This window comes from Schistocerca nitens, chromosome 6 (assembly GCF_023898315.1).
Source record: "Schistocerca nitens isolate TAMUIC-IGC-003100 chromosome 6, iqSchNite1.1, whole genome shotgun sequence".
Taxonomy (NCBI): domain Eukaryota; kingdom Metazoa; phylum Arthropoda; class Insecta; order Orthoptera; family Acrididae; genus Schistocerca; species Schistocerca nitens.
Genome location: NC_064619.1, coordinates 141,956,883 through 141,975,965, shown reverse-complemented (window position 1 = coordinate 141,975,965; position 19,083 = coordinate 141,956,883). Strand labels below are relative to the sequence as shown.

General features: G+C 38.9%; 1 pseudogene; it reads left to right on the top strand.

Moving 5' to 3' along the window:
• The first annotated feature begins 11,647 nt into the window (after nt 1–11,647).
• LOC126191901 (5S ribosomal RNA) lies at nt 11,648–11,765 on the top strand (annotated as a pseudogene).
• Nucleotides 11,766–19,083: the final 7,318 nt, after the last annotated feature.

The following is a 19,083-nucleotide window of genomic DNA, read 5'->3' as shown; positions in this document are numbered from 1 at the left end:
CTAAATTCTACCCAATAATAGTGTTGGCTGTCTACAGGGCTCCTTCAGGTGACATAAAAACTTTTCTGCATTCAATGGAACTACTACTGTCATGGTTACATTCAAAAGCGAAGGATATTGTAGTATTAGGTGATTTCAATATAAACTTTTTGACAGAAAATAAGAATAAAATAGACTTTGAGATTGTGATGACCTTACACAATCTGACATCAGTAATAAACTTCCCAACAAGAATTACATCCGAGTGCCAAACTATGATAGACAACATTTTTTTAGATGTAAATAGACATCAGAATTATATTGTCAGGCAGGTTATAAGTGGGCTTTCAGATCATGATGGACAAATTCTCACTATTTATGACGTTAATCTGTTCAAAAAAGAATTTCCTCGATGGAAATTCATAAGAGTAATTAATGAAGAGGCGAAAGAAACTTTCAACCACAGGTTGCAGCAAATGGATTGGTCTTTAGTATATAGCCATGATGATGTTGATACTAAATTTAACTGTTTTATAAATGAATTCTGTGCTCTTTTTGAAGAAATATTTCCCAAGAAATGGGTCAGAAACAGGGCCTCCAATTCTGTAAGCAAGCCTTGGATTACAAAAGGTATAAAACAGTCATGTAAAACCAAAAGGGAAACTTATGCTGCAATAAGATTCTGTAAAGATGTAGAAAAATGGGAACACTATAGAATATACTGTAAAATTTTGAAGAAACTAATACAGAAATCAAAAGCCCTTTATTATGAGAAGAAAATAGATAATTCTAATAATAAAATAAAAGCAATTTGGAACATTGTAAAAAAAGAGACAGGAAGAGATACAACAAGTAAAGAAGATATAAATAATATCAGATATGAAGGTATCCTAGTAGATAACCCCAAAACGGTGGCTGAGATTTTTAATAAACACTTCCTATCAGTAACTCAACAGATTGGTTGCAAGCCCGATGTTGACGAAGCTGTAACTCTTTGTCAAGCCGTATATTCAAACAAAATTTCAGAAATGCACCTTAATCCTGTTACTGTAGAAGAAATTCAAAAAATCATCATGTCTCTAAAAAGTACGAATTATGCAGGGGTTGATAATATATCTAGTAATTTATTGAAATATTCTTGTGTGTGGATAAGGGACATTCTCTGTCATATTTTCAATGCTTCCCTTCAGAAAGGTGTTGTTCCCATTAGACTTAAGTATGCCATTGTGAAGCCCCTGTACAAAAAGGGTGATAAAGCTGAACTAACTAACTATCGACCTATCTCTTTGCTGACAGCTTTCTCCAAAATTCTAGAAAAGCTAATACATGTAAGAATTACTGTTCATCTCATGAAGAACGAAGTTCTCAGTAAGAGCCAGTTTGGCTTTCAAAAGGGCCGTTCAACAGAAGATGCAGTCTACGCACTAGCAAATGAAGTCCTAGAAACTCTTAATGAAAAAATGCTAGCACTTGGTGTCTTCTGTGATTTATCCAAAGCGTTTGACTGTGTTGATCACCAGATTCTCTTGCAAAAAGCAAAATTAGTAGGAATAAGTGGTGTTGCAGGCAATTGGCTACAATCGTACCTCCAAGACAGGAAACAAAAAGTTGTGTTGAATAGCTTGGGTGGAGTATGTGACACTTCCTCAGATTCTGAATGGAGTTCCATTACAAGTGGAGTGCCCCAGGGCTCAATTCTTGGGCCACTATTATTCCTGATTTTTATAAATGATCTACCATCATGTACAAGCCTGCCGTGTAAATTTACATTATTTGCTGATGATACCACAATTTTTATGAGCAGTAGAACAGACAACAATCTTGAGGAACTCATTAATCACATACTCTCAGATATAGTTAATTGGTTCAAGGTGAATGGTCTCTCATTAAATTCCAGTAAGACCAGCTTTATTCAATTCTGTACAAAAACAGAAAAAGAGAGAGAGATAAGTGTGACATGTGGTAATCAACCAATAGTTAGAATGGAAACAACAAAATTTCTTGGAGTGCACATTGACAAGAAAATGAACTGGTCTTCACATATTATTGACCTCTGTAAGAGGCTTAGCTCTGCTACCTATGCTTTACGGGTTGTCACTACATGTGTTGAACCTAACACTGCAAAAGTGGCATATTATGGCTATTTTCATTGTCTCATTGAGTACGGAATTATTTTTTGGGGCAACCAGCCATTAGCAAGGAAAGTGTTCATTGCACAGAAGCGAGCTTTAAGAATTATATGTGGATTGCGCCCAAGAGACTCTTGTAGAAATAGTTTTCGTAATCTTAAAATATACACAACTACATGCCAATATATTTTTTCTCTCATGTGTTTTGTTTGTAAAAATATAGAGATATTTCAACCAAACAGTAATTATCACGAGCATAATACACGGAGGAAGAATGACATACACAGTGAACTCAGAAATTTGAGCTTGGCACAAAAGGGTGTCCACTACACTGGAGCAAAACTCTTCAATGCTCTTCCTCCCAAAATAAAGACAGAGATTCATAACAAGAGTGAGTTTAAGAAAGCACTAAAAATATTTTTGCTAGAAAAAGCTTTTTACAGTCTAGATGAATTTTTAACTAAATAAATTGTAATATTTTAATATTATATAATACAAGTTGACATAATGCCACTATGAATTTTATTTAACCTGAGCTCTGTAACTGTGTGTTCTCCGTATCTGTGTTCTGTAGTGTTTTAATGATTCTAAGAAAATATGTATTTTCTTTTTCTGTATTGCTGCCCAAAGAATTTACTGTATAAATTTTTATATAATTATGTACTCAAATTTCTGTATATGCTATTAGATTATCAGATTGTATTTGTAAAAAACTGACTCGTTCCACGTCCTTGTGTATCCAACACAGTTGGACCTATGGAACACGAAATAAATCAAATCAAATCAAATCAAACAAATAATTCGGCCTATGTCTTCAGTTAATTGAATGCGTTTGTGTAACTTAAACATTGAACAATTTATAGTTTCAGTACCTATTGTTGTGAGGACATATACAGGACCAATTTTTGGTCCTGAGACAGTTGCTGCGCGGGATTAGCCGTGCAGTCTAGGGCACTGCAGTCATGGACTTTGTGGCTGTTGCCGGCGGAGGTTCGAGTCCTCCCTCGGGCATGGGTGTGTGTGTTTGTCCTTAGGATAATTTAGGTTAAGTAGTGTGTAAGCTTAGGGACTGATGACCTTAGCTTAGCAGTTAAGTCCCATAAGATTTCACACACATTTGAACATTTGAACATCCTGAGACAGTCAGTCCACGGCCAATTTTCAGACAGGAATGATTTATTGGTTAAGTTAACAACAATGCATTGACTTAACAGTGGAGTAAGTGTTAAAAGACTTAATGATAATGTCTGTTCAATTTATTTGATAATAGTGTCACACATAACATATTATTCTGCAAGAACTGTGAACTGTGTGGTTAGGCTTTTCTGCTTGTAGGTGTTCAACAGCAAACTACTGTAGCAGTATGCTGATGTTTGGCTGCAACCTGTTAATGAGGATTACCAACATTTACCAACAGTGAACTGGCCATACAACTGTGTAATATTGGGGCGTTTTGAGCAAGTGAAAGTAAAGAATTGTGAAAAGTAATTGGGAAACTGTCGGCTACATCATTTACAGTAGTCAGTATTGAACTTCCACCCCTCATTTTTCAGCTAGTGTAACAATGCAGTATGTCAACACCGAGGGCTATCAATGAAGAAATAAAGCAGGCAAACATCACAAGCCCTGTGGGATTCATGGTGTGAATTCCCACCAGCCCTACTTCAGATATTAGTTGAGTTCATGCCACATCACGATGCGGCATTTCTGCATGCTCACAGAAGCCCTGTACGATATTAGACAGGTATACCAGTTTCTTTGGCTCTTCAACAGACATAACATATTTTAATGGCAAGCTTTCATACTTTTCAGTACCATATTTATGTATGACACATAGACCCACTTTATAATAAGATTTGACAGAAGGATGTGTTCTGTCATGGTTAAAATTGTTCTACACTGCACTCACGTTTCTCATTTAAACCAGTATATGACCAGGGTACTCCTTTTGGCATGATGTCATATTTTTGTGCTGTAAGCATATTGTTTAGATCTTGTATTCATGGATAACACTGTTCTCCCAAAGATTTATGATTTTATGTACCAGTACCTATGATCTTTTTGTAATCATGGATTATGCAACATAGACCTACAATCTATGCTGTTCATGTCTAACCACCAGTCAAGCAGTAACTTCTATAGTATATTTTCAGATCACATCTAACCACAGTATTGGTGTTCATTTTGTGGTTGAATTGTTTTATGGCTCGAAAATGTGTTTGCTACCTGTCTGTCACACCTGTAATTGATTTTGTACTGATCCATATTCCAGGACACCCAGTGCAATAGGTCTTGACAATAACTTCACTTAACAAAGTCCAGTTATACCCAACATGTTAGTAGTATTACTTCAATAATTTTTTGTCTGATGTTGCAATTGCACATTGGTACTAAATTTTGGTCCTTTTCACTTTATATGCATTTTGACAAATTTCTTTTTTTCTTCGGTGTTGTGTTTGATAATGGCTTAAGACCAAAATCATGATAGTAATATAAAATAAACAAGTTGTACAGTCAGCTGGCAGAAATAGCATTCAAACACAATACATTTAGTCCTGTACAAAAGTAAAATCATACCAATAACTATGTAGCACTGAGCATGAGTCAGTAAATAGGGTCCATTGTTCCAAATTTCTGCGTGTAGACATTTAAGAAAACTTGAACTGGAAGAAGCATATTACAGAGTTTCTCAAACAGTTAAGTTCAGCTACTTTCACTCTTCATACAATTACCAGTCTTGGATAAAATGTGTTAACCTCCTGACATATTTTGCATAGTTCCATTCAGTAATATAATATGGAACAATTTTCTGGGGTAACTCTTTACTTTGAAAGAAATTGATTGCACAAAAGTGAGCACTAAGAAAACTATGTGCTGTTTACTCACAGATGTCATGTAGGTACCTCTTCTAGGAACTAAGCATTTTAAAGCTGTCAGTGGCTCAGTAAAGACTTGATATGCAGCAACAAAAATTTTGACCATCTACCCAATAACATAAAATACGTGACAGGCAGCAAAGCAAGTTTTAACTGTGATTTAAAATCATTTCTCCTGGACAACTCCTTCTATTACACTGACAAATTTCTACTTAAGAACTGGGCTACCAAAATAAATAAATAAATAAATAAATAAGAAAGAAACACTAATAATGTATACATATACTGTCAGCTAACTCTTTCTACATCACTTCCATAAAAGAACTGTATTAAACATGTAACTAACTATGGGGGCTATCCACAAAGTACATTACGTTTTCGTTTGTGTCCGTTAGGGGTGGGACTAGCGTGGCCATCTTGGTGTCATGGCATTCCGCCACTCAGTCGGCATCCTGCTGTGCTAGTGAGAGGTTCGTGCTGTACTCTTTTGAGTTACTGTGACAGTTTGAAATGCCAGAGTTAATTGAAAATGCTGCGAAGTGTGAAGTGCGTGCTGTAATAAGGTTTCTGACTGCAAAAAACTGTACACCGATAGAAATCTATCGGCAGCTTTGTGAAGTGTATGGGGACAACATAATCACTGAAGGTGGAGTTTGTCAATGGGTCATAAAATTTAAAAATGGCCGAACTAACGTTCACAATGAAGAGCGAAGTGGAAGACCCAGCATAGTGACTGCCAAACTTGTCGAAAAAGTCGATGCCACGGTCCGTGAAAACCATAATTTCACAATAACGGAACTCCCTATGAGTTTTCCACAAATTTCACGAAGTTTGTTGCACGAAATCATTACCGAAAAGCTTGGTTACCACAAGTTTTGTGCAAGATGGATACCAAAAATCTTGACAGAGATTCACAAAAATCAGTGAATGGCTGCAGCGTTATCGTTTTTGGATGCTTACGAGAAAGATGGCGACTCATTACTCGATCGCATCGTTACTGGTGACGAAACATGGGTTAAGCATGTGAACTGCGAGGCAAAATTGCAGTCAATGCTGTGGGGGCACACAGATTCCCCCCAAAAACCCAAGATATGCATGCAGACAATGTCGGCAAGGAGGTGATGGTGACTGTCTTTTGGGACAGAAAAGGTGTGATTTTTGTGGATTTCCTGGAAAGAGGCACTACAATAAACTCTCAAAGGTATTGCCAAACTCTGCACAACCTCAGAAGAGCAATACAAAACAAGCGCAGGGGAAAGTTGAGCTCAAAGATCTTGCTGATTCACGACAATGCCCGGGCCCACACAGCAAATGCCACTCGTGAAGTTCTCGAATCTTTTAAGCGGGAGTTGTTTCCTCATCCGCCGTACAGTCCCGACCTGACACTGAGCGACTTCCACTTATTCCCAGCAATGAAGAAATGGTTGGCTATGCAGCATTTTGATGACGATGCACAGCTTCAAGAAGAGGTAACCACGTGGTTGAAGGCGCAGGCGGCTGAATTTTACGACGAAGGAATTTCCAAGCTCGTCCATCGCTACGATAAGTGCCTTAATTTAAATGGCAACTATGTAGAAAAGTAGTATTTAAGTGTGGCTTTTATCTGTATATAATAAAAAAATTTCCAATACTTTATTTATTTTTAATTCCAAAACGTAATGTACTTTGTGGATAGCCCTCGTAATTGACGGATCCTACTTCTTATCTTAGAAGATATGAAATATGTAGATTGAAGAATGGCAAACCTGCAATTGTAGAGTTAAAGAAACCTTTTGACAATGCTAACAGGGCTACGTACTTTAATATTTTGAAGATAGCAGCACTGAAATACAGGGAGGGAAAGGCTATTTACAACTTGTACAGAAACAAAATAGCAGTTATGAGAGTCGAAGGACATGAAAACAAGGCAGTAACTCAGAAAGGAGTTTATGGGGTTGTTGCCTATCCCCCATGTTATTCAATCTGTACATTCAGCAAGGTAGAAAAGAAACCAAGGAGAAGTGTGGAAAGAGAATTAAAGTACATGGAGAAGGACTAAAAACTTTTGAGGTTCGCTAATGGCATTTTAAATCTGTCAGAGATAGCAAAGGACTTGGAAGAGCAGTTGAATGAAATAGATAGTGCCTTGAAAAGAGATTATATCATGAACATCAATAACAGCAAGATATGATATACTAAAAGTAGTAGATGAGTGTTTGCTATTTGGGCAGCAGACTAGCTCATGATGGCCAAAGTAAAGAGAGTATAATATGCAGACTCGCAATAGCAGGAATAGTACTTCTGAAAAAGAGGAGTTTGTTAATATCTAACATGAGAGGCGTTCAATGAGTAATGAAACAAAATTTTTTCTCAGTCAGTTCCAGTTGAAAAACGTGGAATTTGTTGTGGGACATCATGGAATATTCCCACTTCAGCCCTTGTAGTTCCATGACATGCCAATAGGTGGTGGTGCTGAATGTAGCCTTCAAAAAGGTGTGTAACAGAGGTGGATTTCAAGCAGATAATTGTCACTGAATGTCACAAGCTGTGACATTGTCACGAATTGAACAGTGACCTGAACATAAAATAAATTTCTTTCACTTCATGTCTAGGTGTAACGGTTTGCCTGCTTTGATTCTTTGTTTGTTGTCCTTGGTGTCGATGTACTGGCTGAAAAAAATAGGGGTGGACGTGCAGTATCGTCTACTGTTAATGATGTAGCTGACAGTTGCGTAGTTGCTTTTCACAGTCTTTTACTTTCACTTTTCACAACCCTCCATATATACATCATGAACAGTTTACTGTTGTACATCTACGAGCAGTAAAAGCATAACCACACAGTTCAAGTTTTTCAAATAAATTGAAGAGTCACTGTCATTGCTTTAACACGCAGCCTATTGGTGTAACACTTATTTCACTGTTAAGCTGATGTATTGTTGTCATTCTAACCAACACAGGTTCCTCATCTGAAACTCGGCCATGGACTGACTGTCTTGTGCTAAAAATAGAGGCCTTATATATCATCACAATAATAGGTACTGAAACTTCAAATTGTTCGATGTTTAATTTACAGAAATTACAATTGAAACTTAACTCATTCGATTAACTGAATACATAAAAAAAAATTGGCTCTTTTTAACAGTTTCTTCTACTACAAGGGTTAAGCCAAACTATTTGTTTAAATCATAAAATTAATAAACATATATAAAAAACAAAGATGCTGTAACTTACCAAATGAGAAAGCACTGGTATGTTGACAGACACAATAAAAAACACACACACAAATATTCAAGCTTTCGCAACCCAAGGTTGCTTCATCAGGAAAGAGGGAAGGAGAGGGAAAGACGAAAGGATGTGGGTTTTAAGGGAGAGGGTAAGGAGTCATTCCAATCCTGGGAGCGGAAAGACTTACCTTAGGGGGAAAAAAGGACTGGTATACACTCGCACACACACACGTATCCATCCGCACATATACAGACACAGGCAGACATATGTAAAGAGGGGGAAAAAAGGACAGGTATACACTCGCACACACACACACACACATATATCCATCCGCACACATACAGACACAGGTAGACATCTGTAAATATGTCTTTCCGCTCCCGGGATTGGAATGATTCCTTACCCTCTTCCTTAAAACCCACATCCTTTCGTCTTTCCCTCTCCTTCCCTCTTTCCTGATGAGGCAACAGTTTGTTGCGAAAGCTTGAATTTTGTGTGTGTGTTTGTGTTTGTTTGTGTGTCTATCGACCTGCCAGCGCTTTCGTTCAGTAAGTCACATCATCTTTGTTTTTAGATATAATTAATAAATATAGTTACACAAACAATAATTTTGACAAAACTGTTAATTACTTTGAAATTAATTAAGGTCTGGCTTTGCTAAAATGTTTTCGAATAGAGCCAAATAGATTCCTTAAGAATACAATTACTTGTTCCTCCAAATGTTTATAATTATTACAGAATTTATATTTGTTTGTAAGTCAAAAATAGAATTTAAGTTACAAAACAAATACTGATTTTGCCCTGTAATAAAAGATACTAACTAGGAATAGCCAAAATAAATTAGAAAATCAATTATATACATAAAACTAAGCCTAAAATTAGATCTGGTGTTATATTCTTTAAAACTGAGGGCCAACCTTTCTCTTTTACGGAAATGCAGATAAGATTCACATATGTTAATGGTAATTAGTTAAAATTGAAAAAAAATGAACTTTAAGGAGGCAGATGAAAAAACAAGAGGGGAAGTAAAAATATCCCAGCATGCTTCACTGCATACGGTCACAAATTTTTTGTCATCAGACTACTGGTTTTGGCTTATAAAGGCCATATTCAGATATGTTGTATAAAAACATGTCCTAATATACTGGAGCCACAGCTTCATCACCAAAAGCTAAACACAAAATCATGGCCAGCATTGTCAAATGTGTATAGATAATGGTGTATACAAGACTCATATGAGAGTTCAAATTTTGCTTCGAACAGTAGTGCCGCTGACAAGATGGCTCTTGTGTATACCATTACTGTAACTACTGCAGTGTTGGAATATGCAAACACATTCATTTGAGGTGATCAACAGATCACAATCAGACACTTCACTGTACAACTGGATGTCTGGATGTCTCTGTTGGTGGTGCTAACACACTCATCCACCAGTTGGGGTATTCAAAGGTGTGAGTTCGCTGAGTTTCTAGCCACTCTACAGCCTGGATCTCATACCTTCCAACTTTCATCTCCACAGCAGGCAGTACATGGATGATGGGGAAGTTATTGATGTGGCAAGATGTTGGCTCTGATGTTGACAGTAGAGTGGGCATACAGATCTTCCCAGTAAGGTGGCGTACGGCCATCACATTAAATGGAGATTATGTAGAAAAATAGGGTTTTGTAACGAGAAGAGCGGGGAATAATATGGTGTACTGGTGTTGTGGGGTGGTGGGTGGAAAATTATTTCTCTATTGTTTGTATTGTTGCCGTCATTCTCAACACTGGCTCTCTAACTACAATGTTGGCAACCAGAAAGTGATTAGCAAAAACGTGATGCCCGCAATTAAAGTTCACTGTGCCCACTCTGATGGAGAAATAAAGTTATTGATCATTGAAGTTCATTACTCTGGGGGTTTAGGATGATGTCTGGGATTCATAGAAAATGCAGTTTACTCTAACAATTTTCACTATACTGTGAAAACGATAAAGCGTAAAGTTTCAAATAAATATTTAACCAAGCAATGCTATCAGCTGTTGTACTATCAGAGCTTTTCAGAGTCTATTGCACGGATCTTATTATCAGCTAGATAACGAAACTGTTCAATAATCGTTATCGATGTAAATGTTCAAAGTGAATGCTCGCCAAAATTTGATGTCAATACTCACCAAATGCCATGCTAGTAATGATAGCAGGTCTGTCCTGCAGTGATACGTGAAAATACGACATACGCAAACTGAGAATAAATCACTGGAGTTGTTCTGCAATTAACACTTTATCCCAATGCGAACTCACTGTTACGTGCATACCGAGTTACGTAATACGGCACCCAAGGCTGTTCCTTGCAACTGCACAGATGCGACGTGGCTTCTGACACAGAGTGCGTGCTGATACAAATCTAGAAGAGAACTGGGGCCTGACTCTAGCTCGCAGTGCTCTTATTTATATAGCCGCGGTGCGGACCACTGAAGGCGCAGCCGACAAAATTTGCCTTCCTAACGAGCCACTCGGGCTAGTAGAACACCACTTCAAGTTACTAAATAATTAATTGCTTCATTCGCAGAAGGCCAATGAAGCTCTCAATTTAATTGTGCTATCAGCACACAGGTAAGTATCTGTAATAAAATTCTGATGTGGCTAAGCTAAATACTTTGGGCGAGAGAATTATTTTAGTTGCACTGCACGCAACAGATGAGCTCTGAACTTGCCCTTTGGAGAGACGCTACAGCTATAGTTTAATAGCTACCTTTTGGAAACTTCTCACATCTTTGTTATTATAGCATATCTCCATTCTACCTAAACCTAAACATCCTAGCTTTATCTAATCACTTACTTAATCTATCTTGCTTCCATAGCCTTATGACACAAAAACAGAAAATCATGAATTTCAACCCAAATATTACTTTGGGAGATCCAGCACGCTGTTTCCATTAAATTACAATGAAAAAGAAATCCAAATATAAATTTTGAAGTTTCTAACTCCTTCCTGTTGCGCCGATGATTTTTATGTAAAATGTCCAAATTTCGAAACTGTTAAAGTTACTAAACTGAAACTTAGCACATTATTATTTTAGCAACACTCCTGACATGTTATTATCTTTTCAGATCATTTACTTTACTTTTAAGATACTGGGCAACATTCGTGACGTCATAGCTAGTTACAGCGGACTATGCTGGCACACAACGGAAAGCATATGAATTCTATATGGCGTGAGTAGGCTGCTTCCCTACAGAGTCCTGAATAAAACTAACTTGCTTACAGAAAATAATGTGTTGCATTATTTATTGAATGCCCCTCATGTAAATTTAATTGTTAGGAAAATTTTTCTGAAGGTATTTGTCTGGAGTGTAACCTCATATGGAAATGAAATATGAACAATAAGTGGTTTGGACAAGAAGAGAATAGAAGCTTTTGAAATGTGGTGCTATAAAAGAGTGCTGATCAAATAATTAGTGAGGAGGTACTTAGTCTAACTGCCAACAGCCTTGCTGCAGTGGTAACACCGGTTCCCGTCGGATCACTGAAGTTAAGCACTGTTGGGCTGGGGCAGCACTTGGATGGGTGACCATCCAGTATGCCGAGCTCTATTGGCAAGTGGGGTGCACTCAGCTCCTGTGAGGCAAACTGAGGAGCTACTTAATTGAGAAGCAGCGGCTCCGGTCTCAGAAACTGTCATACGGCCGGGAGAGCGGTGAGCTGACCACACACCCCTCCATATCCGCATCCAGTGACGCCTATGAGCTGAGGATGACACAGCGGCCAGTCACTACTGTTGGGCCTTCGTGGCCTGTTCAGGAGGAGTTTAGTTTTTTTTTTTTTTTTAACTTAATCTAATTGGGGAAAAGCAATGTTTTGGCACAACCTGTCTAAAAGAAGGAATTAATTGATAGGATACTTATTGAGATATCAAGCAATGTCAGTTTGGTAACTGAAGGAAGAGGAAAGGTGTTTGGGAGGATAGGAAGGGGGAGGGGGCCTGTAAAAATTATAAATGAGTACCTACATAACTATAGCAAGCAGGTTCAAATGGATGTAAGTTTCAGTTTTTATTCAGGGGTGATGAGTCTTTCACAGGATAGACCTGTGTGGAGAGCTGCATCAAACTGGTCTTTGGACTGAGGAGCACAACAACACCAAACTAGTCTTTACTATTTGTCATTACACGGACAATAACAGACATGGTAAAACTTCTACAAAGTTTAAAAAGCTAAAAAAGCTGTCATTCATCTGATTGATATCTGCCAACTGTTGGCAGTGACAATTAACAAAGAATAGCATTTATCTAAATGTTGTAAAGATTTGTAGGCTTATTTACAATGAACATTTTTACAGACACCCAGCCAACAGAAATCTTCAGTTCTTGACTATATATAATAAGGACTATTGTGGGAGGCATGATTAAAAACAGTTTTCAATGTTCTCTTGAATGCATATTTCCCCTTTAAATCGTACTAGACTAGATGGAAATTACTGCTGCATGTAATGTAGCTGTTGTAAAAATCAAAGTTCATCTGAAATCTTTTTCTTGTTAAGTTGTGTATCATTAAAGAGTAAATGTCATGGAAAATGTTTGTGAGAACATTAAGATCTCTTAATACACCTCTGCATGATGCAGTGGACAGTTACTTAAAGCAAGAGTCTTAATGCTTCTTTTTTCATTATTTTAGCTGCATTTCCAAGAAAGAACAAACAATGAAAGTATGAAAAACAAGAAAACGTCACTGCCTTCAAGGCAACATGATAAAATACATTTTAACTCATTATGCCCTTGCATTTACAGAAATTTTGGAAACATAGTGTTTCATTTGTTTTATAATTGTTAATATGGATTTCTAGTAACAGCAGGTAATTCTTATTTGCTTTGAAACAGCATGATCTAAATCTTTGTGAGCTCAGCAATTAAAATGTTTGTTGTGAAGCAGCTGCAGCCATATTCAGCTATCATCTCACATTGCCAAGTTTGTGATCTCGATTATTATGCTCACTCTATCAGCAAATATCCATTTTTGAACAGTCTGTGGGGATGCTGATCCACAACAAGAATCATGTTGGGGTCACCACTTGTGGGTAACACTTATCCATAATAAGAGCAGCATGTACTTGTTATTGATGAAATAATGAAATTTATTACTGCTCATTTGCATATACACAAAACAGAAGACAATACAGAGAATCAATCACATGGAAGCACCACAAAAGATGGGAAGAAAGAGAGTGATTGTCTTTATTTATCAACATTAATTCAATCACCACAGTCACCACACAGCCTTCTCTCCCCCCTCCCATCCCCTCCCCCCTTCACCACAGCCATGTGAAGGCTCTGGTGCTAGACAGGATCCAGAAAAGGTGGCATAAGCTGTGCTGTTTAAGCTTTATTTTACTGCCCTGGAAAGTCACAGGGGTGTGGGAGAAGTTTTAGTGTGACACTGTGTACTGCGTGCAACAACCAGAATACAAGTGGGTCACTTACTTTTGGTCTGAGGCACTTGTGTAGACAATATCAACTGAGTTGGGAGAAAATAACTGTGAAGTTGAGATAGGGCAGCCTTAGATTCCTGAGATTTCACACCAACTTCTTCTTTTCTTTTCTTCTCCTTTTCTTAGAGAAGATGAATGGCATTGTGGTTGCGAAGATCAAATGGTCATCGTGCCATCTAATCCAGAAATGGCAATGACATCACTCTGTTGCAGTTTGCCACACGGCAATGTGCAATGGAAGGTGTGTGAGCTATTTGCTTTACCAAGATGCCAGGTAACTGCCTCAAAGCCTATGCGGATCTGTGCTTGGCACAAGGAAAAGTCCGACATCAACTTGGAGAAAGGTTCACTGCAATGGTTTCCAGAAGCCTAGATTCATAACTCTGACTTGTTTACCTAATGTAGAAGTTCTGGAGATATTAGCAGCTTTATGCCAAGATTTGGCTAAGGACTGTTTGACCTGATTTGCTGGCAGTACACTGACTTCCGATCCAGAGTCAATGACATATATCTGTGATACATAAGTGATGTGGTAGCCCAAAATTTCTTGGAATGTTGAGTACTGCAGCGTTTCACAAATGTTTACATTGCTGATGTTGGTTGTAAAGAGGAGAACCACTGACAGATATGACAGCAGCCATTTATTGGTCATATGTGTTGGTGAAAGCACTGCAATGATGCAAAGAAATGCAAACATCAGTTTAGTAGTTGTAGAAGGTTAGGCACTTACTGTTGGAGTAGAGGCGGGCTGTCATGGTGACCATCACAAAAGTTCTACTGTCACCTCTGTGTGTGTTAGAGCTTAATTGAGGAGTCCATGGCATCTTGTCTGAATGTCTGGGTAGGATTACCTATTTAAACAGGCCCATTTGGAGATATAGTTGGTCGAAAGTGAATGAAGGGTAGCGGTTTTGAAGGGAAGAGGGAAAAAAGTGACAAGGCAATTACCAAAGTAAAAAAAAAACTCTGCGATAGTGGGGTCAGATAGTTAGGGCAGTAGCGGCCTCTTGCTATCTGTGACAGATGATGCAAGGGTTGGACTGTGTAGTGGTTGGGTATCATGCATTGGTACTGTAAGTCATAGCTCTGGTTGTTGTTGTTATGGTCTTCAGCCCTGAGACTGGTTTGATGCAGCTCTCCATGCTACTCTATCCTGTGCAAGCTTCTTCATCTGACAGTACTTACTGCAACCTACATCCTTCTGAATCTGCATAGTGTATTCATCTCTTGGTCTCCCTCTATGAGTTTTACCCTCCACACTGCCGTCAAATGCTAAATTTATGATCCCTTGATGCCTCAGAACATGTCCTACCAACTGGTCCCTTCTTCTTGTCAAGTTGTGCCACAAACTCCTCTTCTCCCCAATTCTATCAGTATCTCCTTATTAGTTATGTGATTTACCCATCTAATCTTCAGCATTCTTATGTAGCACCAACCACATTTCAAAAGCTTCTATTCTCTTCTTGTCCAAACTATTTATCATCCATGTTTCACTTCCATACACGGCTACACTCCATACAAATACTTTCAGAAAAAACTTCCTGACACTTAAAACTATACTCGTTGTTAACAAATTTCTCTTCTTCAGAAACACTTTACTTGCCATTGCCAGTCTACATTTTATATCCTCTCTACTTCGACCGTCATCAGTTATTTTGCTCCCCAAATAGCAAAACTCCTTTACTACTTTAAGTGTCTCATTTCCTAATCTAATTCCCTCAGCATCACCCGACTTCATTCAACTACATTCCATTATCGTCATTTTGCTTTTGTTGATGTTCATCTTATATCCTCCTTTCAAGACACTGTCCATTCCGTTCAGCTGCTCTTCCAAGTCCTTTGCTGACTCTGACAGAATTACAATGTCATTGGCGAACCTCAAAGTTTTTATTTCTTCTCCATGGATTTTAATACCTACTCCAAATTTTTCTTTTGTTTCCTTCACTGATTACTCAATATACAGATTGAATAACATCGGGGAGAGGCTACAGCCCTGTCTCACTCCCTTCCCAACCACTACTTCCCTTTCATGTCCCTCGACTCTTATAACTGCCATCTGGTTTCTGTACAAATTGTAAATAGCCTTTCGCTTCCTCTATTTTACCCCTGTGGCCTTCAGAATTTGAAAGAGAGTATTCCAGTCAACATTGTCAAAAGCTTCTTTAAGTCTACAAATGCTAGAAACATAGGTTTGCCTTTCCTTAATCTTTCTTCTAAGATAAGTCGTAAGGTCAGTATTGCCTCACATGTTCCAGCATTTCTACGGAATCCAAACTGATCGTCCCCAAGGTCAGCTTCTACCAGTTTTTCCATTCGCCTACAAAGAATTCACGTTAGTATTTTGCAGCTGTGACTTATTAAACTGATAATTCAGTAATTTTCACATCTGTCAAGACCTGCTTTCTTAAGGATTGGAATTATTATATTATTCTTTAAGTCTGAGGGTATTTCGCCTGTCTCATACATCTTGCTCACCAGATGGTAGAGTTTTGTCAGGACTGGCTCTCCCAAGGCCATCAGTAGTTCTAATGGAATGTTGTCTAGTCCCGGGGCCTTGTTTCGACTCAGGTCTTTCAGTGCTCTGTGAAACTCTTCACGCAGTATCGTATCTCCCATTTCATCTTCATCTACACCCTCTTCCATTTCCATAATATTGTCCTCAAGTACATTGCCCTTGTATAGACCCTCTACATACTCCTTCCACCTTTCTGCTTTCCCTTCTTTGCTTAGAACTGGATTTCCATCTGAGCTCTTGATATTCAAACAAGTGGCTCTCTTTTCTCCAAAGGTCTCTTTAATTTTCCTGTAGGCAGTACCTATCTTGCCCCTAGTGAGATAAGCCTCTACATCCTTACATTTGTCCTCTAGCCATCCCTGCTTAGCCATTTTGCACTTCCTGTCGATCCTAATTTTTAGACGTTTGTATTCCTTTATGCCTGCTTCTTTACTGCATTTTTATATTTTCTCCTTTCATCAATTAAATTCTATATTTCTCCTGTTACCCAAGGATTTCTACTAGCCCTCATCTTCTTATCTACTTGATCCTCTGCTGCCTTCACTACCTCATCCCTCAGAGCTACCCATTCTTCTTCTACTGTATTTCTTTCCCCAATTCCTGTCAATTGTTCCCTTATGCTCTCCCTGAAACTCTGTACAACTTCTGGTTTAGTCAGTTTATCCAGGTCCCATCTCCTTAAATTCCCTCATTTTTGTAGTTTCTTCAGTTTTAATCTACAATTCATAACCAATAGATTGTGGTCAGAGTCCACATCTGTCCCCGGAAATGTCTTACAATTTAAAACCTGGTTCCCAAATCTGTCTTACCATTATATAATCTATCTGATACCTTTTAGTATCTCCAGGATTCTTCCATGTATACAACCTTCTTTTATGATTCTTGAACCAAGTGTTAGCTATGATTAAGTTATGCTCTGTGCAAAATTCAACCAGACAGCTTCCTCTTTCATTTCTTACCCCCAATCCATATTCACCTACTATGTTTCCTTCTCTCCCTTTCCCTACTCTCGAATTCCAGTCACCCATGACTATTAAATTTTCGTCTCCCTTCGCTACCTGAATAATTTCTTTTATCTCGTCATACATTTCATCAATTTCTTCATCATCTGCAGAGCTAGTTGGCATATAAACTTGTACTACTGTAGTAGGCATAGGCTTCGTGTCTATCTTGGCCACAATAATGCTTTCACTATGCTGTTTTTAGTAGCTTACCTGCACTCCTATTTTTTTATTCATTATTAAACCTACTCCTGTATTACCCCTATTTGATTTTGTATTTATAACCCTGTATTCATCTGACCAAAATTCTTCTTCCTCCTGCCACCGAACTTCACTAATTCCCACTATATCTAACTTTAACCTACCCATTTCCCTTTTTAAATTTTCTAACCTACCTGCCCAATTAAGGGATCTGACATTCCACGCTCCAATCCGTAGAACGCCAGTTTTCTTTCTCCTGATAACGACATCCTCTTGAGTAGTCCCCGCCCGGAGATCCGAATGGGCGACTATTTTACCTCTGGAATATTTTACCCAAGAGGACGCCGTCATCATTTAACCATACAGTAAAGCTGCATGCCCTTGGGAAAAATTATGGCTGTAGTTTCCGCTTGCTTTCAGCCGTTCGCAGTACCAGCACAGCAAGGCCGTTTTTGTTAGTGTTACACGGCCAGAATAGTCATCATCCAGACTGTTGCCCCGGCAACTACTGAAAAGGCTGCTGTCTCTCTTCAGGAACCACACGTTTGTCTGGCCTCTCAACAGATACCCCTCCCCCCCCCCCCCATTGTGGTTGCACGTACGGTACGGCCATCTGTACCGCTGAGGCACACAAGCCTCCCCACCAACGGCAAGGTCCATGGTTCATGGGGGGGGGGGGGGGGGGGAGTCACCACTACTGCTGGGCACTGACGAAGTCTTTTGGACCAGCTCCTGTGGCTGCTCCTGTAGCATAGCAGTGGCATCATATGTTAGCCAGTTCAATGGTCCTTAAAAAAAATTGATAGGGGTGGTTTGCATTGGGAGTTGGTTTGTGTATTGTGTTGGACTTTCCTGCAATTGCCTGTTCTTTTGGTTAGGGCTCAGCTAACAATGCTAGTCAGTGGCTGTTATGTAAGGGCTCACCTTTTGTGTCCTTTGTGTGACTGCACAAATACCATAGATGATTAGCCTGTAAGGAGCAGTGTCTTTGGGTGTTTCTGTTTCTATGGTTGCAATGTAGTTTGCCATGTGTAGGATGTGAGAGTTGATCGAATGATTAGATTTTTCTGTATAGTCATGTGGCACGTTTTTTTTAATACATCCGAGAGTGTCTCCAGGCAGTATTCGTTGTGAAGATCTACTGTACGAGTATATCTGGGAGTGTTGCCTATGATGTCTTGCAGGGGATATTGAACATACGTATATAGAGAAGGGCAGCACAAATGGTCACAGGTTTGTTTCATCTGTAGGAGAGTGACACAGAGATACTGAAGGAACTGAACTGGAAGACTCTTCAAGATATATGTAAACTATCCCAAAATGGAAATGAGCGTTTGGCGTCATTTGCCGAGAGGCCCCTTGCAGGGCAGGTCTGACCTCCTGGGTGCAGGTCTTATTACATTCGATGCCACACTGGGCAACCTGCATGCTGGATGGGGATGAAATGATGATGAAGACAGCACAATGCTCAGTCCATGAGTGGGAAAAACCCCGACCCAGCTGGGAATCGAACCTGGGCCCATAGGATGGCAATCCGTCACACTGACCACTCAGCTATTGGGGCGGACTAACTATCCCAATAGTCTGTTAACAAAGTTTCATGAACCGGGTTCAAATGATGACTCTATGAATATACTACAACCCCCTACATATCGCTACATAGATATTGTGAGGATGAGATCAGAATAATTACTGCACCCACAGAGACACTCAAAT